This window comes from Elephantulus edwardii, unplaced genomic scaffold (genome assembly GCF_000299155.1).
Source record: "Elephantulus edwardii isolate Elephantulus edwardi_28Jun2011 unplaced genomic scaffold, EleEdw1.0 scaffold00306, whole genome shotgun sequence".
NCBI lineage: Eukaryota > Metazoa > Chordata > Mammalia > Macroscelidea > Macroscelididae > Elephantulus > Elephantulus edwardii.
Window position 1 is genome coordinate 201865 of NW_006400056.1, and position 8063 is coordinate 209927.

An 8063-nucleotide genomic window follows, 5' to 3' on the forward strand; every position below is an offset into this window, starting at 1 on the left:
AAATGTTTATGAAAATTAATAAAATATAATTATAGAAAAAAAAAAAAGAAACCAAAGTTTTCTATCACAGACCATGGACCACCAAGAAAACAAATAGGTCTGTCTTGGAGAGAGTGAAACCAAGTTTCTCCTTGGAGGCTAGAATTTAGAAGCTCCATCTCATATACTTTGGGCATGTGGCCAGGAGGGACTGATCCTTGGAGAAGGACATTGTGCTCTAAAGGGTGGAGGGACAGCGCAGGAGAGGAAGACCTCGGATGAGATGCATTGATACAGTGACTAGGAAAATCAGGGTAGGTGTGTCAGAGTCAGTGAGACTGGCTCAGGACAGGGTAGACTTCAGAGCTGTTGTACATAGGGTCACTATGAGTCAGAGACAACTTGACAGTACATAGCAATAACAACAACACACAATCAAGATATATTAATAATAGTTGATGACTATAATATGAAAATTGAAAACAAAGAAGGGTTGTTATCGTGTGGTGTCCAGTCAGAACTGACCCATAGCTGAGTCTCCAGTGGGTTTTCAGAGGCAGTAAATTTCCCAGGAGGAGATTGCCCATTCTTTTCCTGCAGAGCAGCTGGTGGGTTTGACCAGTGGGCCTTTGGGGTTGAAACACAGCTTCTTACCTACCACCAGGACTACCAAGAATGGTGGTAGTTGAAAAATGTGACCTTGGTGACAGCAATGAGAGCACCTGACTGAAATTTGTACAATCAATTATTTATTTATTGCAAACATCTTTTTTTAAAAAAAAAACCCCACAAATCACAAACCCCATCATTTATGGCTTTAAAAAACATAAATGGTGAATATACATATGGGCCTTACTTGCTATAATACATAGGAACAAAATCAATTATATTTTTGAAAGAGCTAGTGGAAAAGCTCAAAATCAGATGTCAGAACTAGGCCAAGGATTGAATGTGGAACAAATTATCAATTTCTCATATCAAAGCTCAAATTAAGCCAAATACAATTAAAACAAGCCCTCCAGAAACAAAATATGACTTTGAGTCTATCAGTTGTTGGTGCATTGAACACTAATGATTGAAGGTCATACAAGTTACGGGATAACATCAAGGACATCACCAGTGAAGAAATCAAAATCCTTTTAAAAAGAAAAGCAAGACCTAAGGGCGGTCAGAAGAGACTATGAAACTTGCTCTTGGATGTAGAGAAGCTAAAGCAAAAGGAAGAAACTGAACAGAAGATTTCAAAGAGCAACTCAAGAAGACAAAGCAGAATATAATAACCAAATGTGCAAAGACCAGGAGTTAGAAAAATCAGAACAGGCTTGGCATTTCCCCACCTGAAAGAACTGAAGGGAAGGAAAAAAAAAATCAATTCTCGAGTTGCAATACTGAAGGATTCTATGGCAGAAAAGAAAGAGAGAGAGAGAGAGAGAGAGAATGAGAATGAATGAATATTGGTGAACACTGAGGTGTTGCAAGAAGTAACATATGATCCAGAACCTATAGTACTGAAGGAAGAAGTCCAAGTTCACTGAAGGCATTAGCAAACAAGGCTCCAGGATTTGATGAATTTCAATTAACATGTGTCAGCAAACAGACACAGCCCTGAACATGCTCACTAGTCTATGGCAAAAAATTTGAATGACAGCTCATTGGCCAACTAACTGTAAGAGATTCATATCTGTGTCCATTCCCAAAATATATTATCTGATATAATGTAGAAATTATTGAATATAATTAATATCATACATAAATAAGATCTAACTTGTTGTTAGGTGCCATCAAGTCGAGGACAATTTGTAGCAAACCTATGAACAAAAGATCTGAATCCAGGTCCTGTTCTTTCTGCACCGTACTCATACTTCCTGACACACAAGAACCTATATCAGCAGTCACCATGTCAATCCACCTGGTTGAGAGTCTTCCTGTCCTTCATCGACCCTCCACCCTTCCCAATATCATGTTCTTCTCCAAGGAATAGCACCTCTTAGCAATAGGTCCAAAGTATGTGAGGTGAAGCTCATCATTCTCGCCTAAAAAGCACTCTGACTAGCAACATCTCCAAGACATATCTATTTATTTTTTGGCTGTCCATGCTGAAAGCTGCATTCCTTGATCTTCTGCAAAAAGTGCTTCAAGTCCTCCTCAATTCCAGCAAGTAAGGTCTTACTATTATTTAGAAATGACTGTAACAGCATATTGATAGAGAATTGTCAGAAATTCAAGCTGGATTCAGAAGATACAAAAAGGGATGTCATTGCTGGTAACAGATGGATCTCAGCCGAAAGCAGAGAATACCAAAAGTTTCCTGGTGTTTTATGAGTATATAAATGCACATTGACCATGTAGACAATAATATATTATGGATAACATTGAAAAGATTTGTCCTCATGAAACAAAAAGCAGTCATTTGAACAGAACAAAGGAATGCTGCATGGTTCAAAATCAGGAAAGGTGTGTGAAAGGTTACATTCTTTCTCCATGCCTATGCTGAACACATCATTCGAGAAGTTGGACTATATGAAGAAGAATGTGGGAACAGGATCGGAGGAAGACTTATCAACAATCCGCATTATGCAGATGACATGAAGTTGCTTGTTGAAAGTGAAGAGGATTTCAAGTACTTACTGAAGATCAGAGTACGGCTTTCAGTATTAATTACTCATCAAATTCAAGAGAATACTAATTAATGGTAATTAATGTTATAAAATAAAATACCTATGAATGATCTAATGAAATTGTAGTTACAATGCCAAAAATCAGAGTATGATTGAATTAAATTATAAACACAGTGTTATAAAACTAAATGTGTGTGAGTTAAAATTCCATATTTGTAGACTCTCACTCAAATAAATAAAAGATGGGGGAAATGGACCAAGAGGGGACATCATGATAGAGTAAAAGATTGAAGTTGTCAAGGATTTTGCCTTACTTGGATATCACAATCAACAGCTATGGTGATTGTTGTTAAGTGCCGTCGAGTCACAGACGACCCTATGAAGGAGAGTCTTCAACGCTTGGGTGTCTTTCATCCTCTCTCCAGGTCCATAGGGTTTCAGGAGGCAAGCTGTTATGTAAGTGGATGCTGCTCCTGCTTCCAAACTTGTTTTAATCGGGGAGATCCACCCTACTCTGTTCACACTGGGTAACCAACCATTAATGCATTAGCTGCAGTTAAAAAAAAAATCAAATGATTGCATTGTCCAAATCTGCTATCAAGGACCTATTTTAAAATGTTAACTCGCAAGAATGACACTTTCAAAGCCTCTGGTAAAAGGGCTTGACTTGCAATTAAGGTGCTCCTGAACCAAGTCATAGTAAGTTCAATTGCTTTGTACACACAAATGTGAAAGCTGGGCAATGAATCGGAAGATAGAGGAGGAATTGATGCCTTTGAACTGAATGATGATATTGGTGATCATAGGCTGTCAAAGGAACAAATAAATCTGTCTTAGAAAAAGTGCAGCCAGGAAACGCCCTGGAGATAATGATGGTGATAACTGCATCTCAAGTATTTGAGCATGTTCTTAGGAAAAGAAAGTCCCTGGGAAAGGGCATCATACTTGGAAAAGGAGAAGAAGATCATCAAGGAGATACATTGATACGGTGATTGCAATAATGGATTTGAGCACAGAGGACTGTGAGAATGGTACAGCATCAGGCAAGTGTTCAAGGTTTTGATCTGTTGTCCATTGCTAGGAGTTGGCATTGACTTAACACCTAACGGTAGTAACATTATTGCTGGGGTGAGACGATGCACTATTATTCTGATTTGCATCTCAAGCCTTGTTGGCTTAGTGGTTGTGCTGTGCTGCTAACCAAAAATCTGGCCGTTCGAATCCACTAGCCTTCACTTAGGAGAATGACGAGCAGCCTGTTCGCCTTAAGATTCAGTCTTTGGAAATCTTGTGGAGGGTTGCAAAGAGCCAAAATCTACTTGAGGCCAGTAGCTTTGCTGAATATCTTCTTTGGTTAAATGTCTGTTCATATCTTCTACCCTTTCTAAAATCAGACTGTTCATCTTTTTGTTGTTTAGGTGTTGAAGTTTTCTTTAAATTTTAGAAGTTAGTTCTTACATGGATATGTTATTGCCAAATATTTCTCCCCTAATTAAATCTTTTGAAGAGAAGATCCACGTAAGAATTTTATTTTTGAATGGTCACTGGAATTATTTACTTTACAGACTATGTATTGGTAGTACATAAAAATTCTACATCTTTTTGTCTGTTGATGTTCTGTTCTGTTATCTTGATAAATTAATGAATAAGTTCTAGTAGCTTTCTAGAGGATTTTTAAAAAGGATTTTCTACATGTAGGATAGGGAGCTCTGGCAGCCTAATGGACTGGAAGTAGTGCTGTTAACTGACAGGCAGCTCCTGTCTGGAAGTTCAAATCCACTTGTGGCTCCAAGGGCAAAAGATGGACAGTCTTCTCCAGTGCAATTTGCAGATGCTGGAAAACCTCTGGAGAGTCAGCTATGCTTTAGTTCTGACTCGATGGCAATGAGTGAGATGAGACATACAGGGTAATGTCATCTATAAATATAGTTTTATTTTTTCCTTTTGAAAAATCAAAAACATCATGATTGGAGGAAGATTCATCAACAACCTGCATTATGCAAATAACACAATCTTCCTTGCTGAGAGAGGAAGACTTGAAGTGCTTGCTGCAGAAGATCAAGGTCTACAGCATTTAATATGGATTACTTCTCAATATGAAGAAAATGAAAGCCCTCACAACCAGGCCAATAGGCAACATCATGATAGATGGAGAAGAGATTGAAATTACCAACCATTACATATTGCTTGGATCCACAATCAGTACCAGCAGTCAAGACCAGTATAAAATTTAAAAAAAAAAAAGAAATGAAATGATGAGTCACATTGGGAAAATATGTTCCAGGGGACCTCTCCAAAGTACTAAAGAGCAATAATGCCAGCTTAAATACCAAGGCACACCTTTTCCAAGCCATGGTCTTATCAATTGCTTGATATGCATCTGAAAGCTGGACAATGATTAAGGACAACAGAAGAAGAATCAATTTCTTGAGCTGTGGTGCTGGAGAAAAGTACTAAATAGTCCATAGACTGTCAAGAGAACAAATAGGTCTGTCTTAGAGAATGTGAAACAAGAGTGCTTCTTGGAAGCAAGGATGGTGAGACTTGATCTCACATACTTTGGGTATGTTGTTGGGGGGCAGTCCTTGGAGAAGGAAAGGTGGAGAATCAGTGTAAGAGAGAAAGACACTTGACAAGATGACATAGTGACTATGGCAATGGGCTCAAATGTGTGGGAGATAGGACAGAACACGATAGAACAGGTTTAAAATTCATTGTCTATAGAGTAACTAGGTATTGTAGCTGGACTTGATGGCATGTAGCAATAGTTATAACTTGGTAGTTCGAAAAGGTAATGTGTTCAGTCACTAATAAAAGATTGGAGGTTTAAGTGCATTTAGAAAGAAAGGATTGGTAATCAACTTCCAAGAAACAGCTACCGAGTCCACACTTCTCCCTGTATTCTACACCTCTTTGGTGTCCTCACTCAACCCTAGTCCCTACATGGGCCAAATCCCTCACAATTCCCTGCTCATCTGCGCACTGTTGTGTACTAGGAGGACAGTGCTGAAAGAATATGTCCAAACCCAGACTACTTATCTGTTGTTGTATTGCTCCCACTTACATTCCTGTCCGTCCAAGTGATTGATGTGAGCATACTCCAACCTCAGGTCTTGTAGGTGGGGTCAGATGGGTATCAACTTTATCCTGCCTCAGAAGCCAAACAGCTTGTTCCAATTATAATAAGACAATCTCTTCCAGTTTTTCTTTTACCTTCTCTCTTTTTCTATTTGTCTTTCTTTCAAATTTGAATCTCTTCCAGTGTGAATCCACAAATCCATTGAAATGCAAATCTCCTCAAAGTACTGGATGAGACTATGTCCTAACCCCCACTACTATGCTTAGAGTAGAGAATACAATGTCTATTTGTGCTTTATTGACTATGCAAATGCATTTGATTCTGTGGGTCATAACAAGTTACGGCTGACATTGAGAAGAATGGGAATCCCAGAGCACTTAATTGTGCTCATGCAAAAAATACTTAGACCAAGAGGCTGTTTGTTGGGCAAACAGACCAAGGGAACCCTACATGCTTTAAAATTTAGAAGGAACCTCCTCAGGGTTGTATTCTCTTGCTATACCTATTCAATCTGTGCATATAATCACCTTACACATTGTGCTTTATCCATATACATTATGTCCTCCACAATCTCTCATTCACATTTCATACTCAATGGCACATAACAACAACAACAACAACAATATCCATGTTTGTTATCACACCATCTACTCAAGACCCCACTGAACCTGCCTCCCATTCTCTCTCCCCTCACCAACTTCTACCATTGCAGTGATCATCTCTCCTTCTATCCTTTTTTTTTGTTTTCATGCATTAGTTTACCTTGTATTTAATTCATGTACAATCTGTTCTACACAATACTCCATCCACATTGTGATCCATTCCTATACATTGTATTTTACACAATCAACCACTATTGATCTATGTCTACTATTACACCATGTCTCCATTTCCCACTTTCCACTTTCCCCAATCTGCCCACTAAACTCTGCTATCTTAGTGATTTCCATGCTTCCCTTTCCCCACCCCCCATCCCTTTTCCTCTTCTCCTTTTGGGCTTTTATATACATTTTATTAGTTATCCTTCTAATTTTATAATAATGGTCCGAGGCAATGTTTATCCTTAGGAGATTGAGTTAGTTCACGCAACATAACACTTTCTAGGCTCTCTCATTTTATATAATATTTTACAAAACTGTTACTCCTTAGTGCTGCAAAGTATTCAATTGTGTGTATGAACCGAACTTTTTCATTCCATTCATTTGTTGATGGTTATTTGAGCTTTTTCCATTTTCTTGCTATTGTGAGTAATGCTGCTATGAATATAGATGTGCATATCTCTCTGTTCCTGTGTCAGTTCTAAATTCCTTGGGGTATGTTCCTATGAGTGCAATAGCTGGGTCATATGGGATATCTATATTCAGCTTTTTGAGGAAGCTCCAACCCGCCTTCCAGAATGTTGTTTCATTTTACAATCCCACTAGCAGTACATGAGAGAGCCAATCTCTTCACACCCCCTCCAACATTTATTGGTGGCTAATCTGTAAAACTTTGCTACTGCTAGTGGGTTAAGAGGAATCCAGTTTGGAAGTTGTCTGTAGCAGCCAGATTCTACAGAGGCTTGTTTGCTGGTTCTGGGGAGGATTACAGTGGAATGTTGACTTGCTAATGGGTGTAAGAAGATGTGATTCGGCCTCCTATTTAAAAATGCATTTGGTTTTTATTGGTTTTTGTCAAACACTGTTCTAAAGGGTATAGCACGGGTCTGTCCATTTGCTGTACAGAGGTAACTTGCAGTTGCTGTGATGCTAAACACTGTGACACTAATGTGTCAAATGTGATAATAATTACCCTTGGTGGACAGTGTTTGCTGGTTGTTGTTATGTGCCATCGAGTCGCTTACATTTCATAGCGACCCTATATATAAGAGCACTAACACTGTTCTATCCTGTGCCTACCCCGCTGTCTCCAACAACCCTCCTTGCTGAAACTGAGGAGGAGCTGAAGTGCCTGCTGCAGAAAGTCAATGACTGCAGGCTTCAATATGGATTGAAGCTCAACATCAAGAAAACATAGATTCTCACCACTGGGCCAATTGGCAGCATCAGTATGGATGGTGAAAAGATTGAGATAGTTAGTTAACAGCTTTAGTTTACTTGGTTTACTTCTTTACACAGTCAACATTCATGGTAACAGCAGCCAGGAAATCAAGAGACAAATTGCATTGGGAAATTCAGTTGTCAGAGACCTCTCCAGAGTACTGAAGAGCACGACGTCAGGCTGGAAACTAAGGTGCACCTGATCCAGGCTATAGTCTTTGCACTTACGTGCTAAGCATCGGAGAATTGGACAGTGAATAGGGATGATAGAAAGGGAATTGATGTCTTTGAGGTGTGGTGCGGTGCTGGAAAAGAATGTTGAATATACCATGGACTGCTAGGAGTACA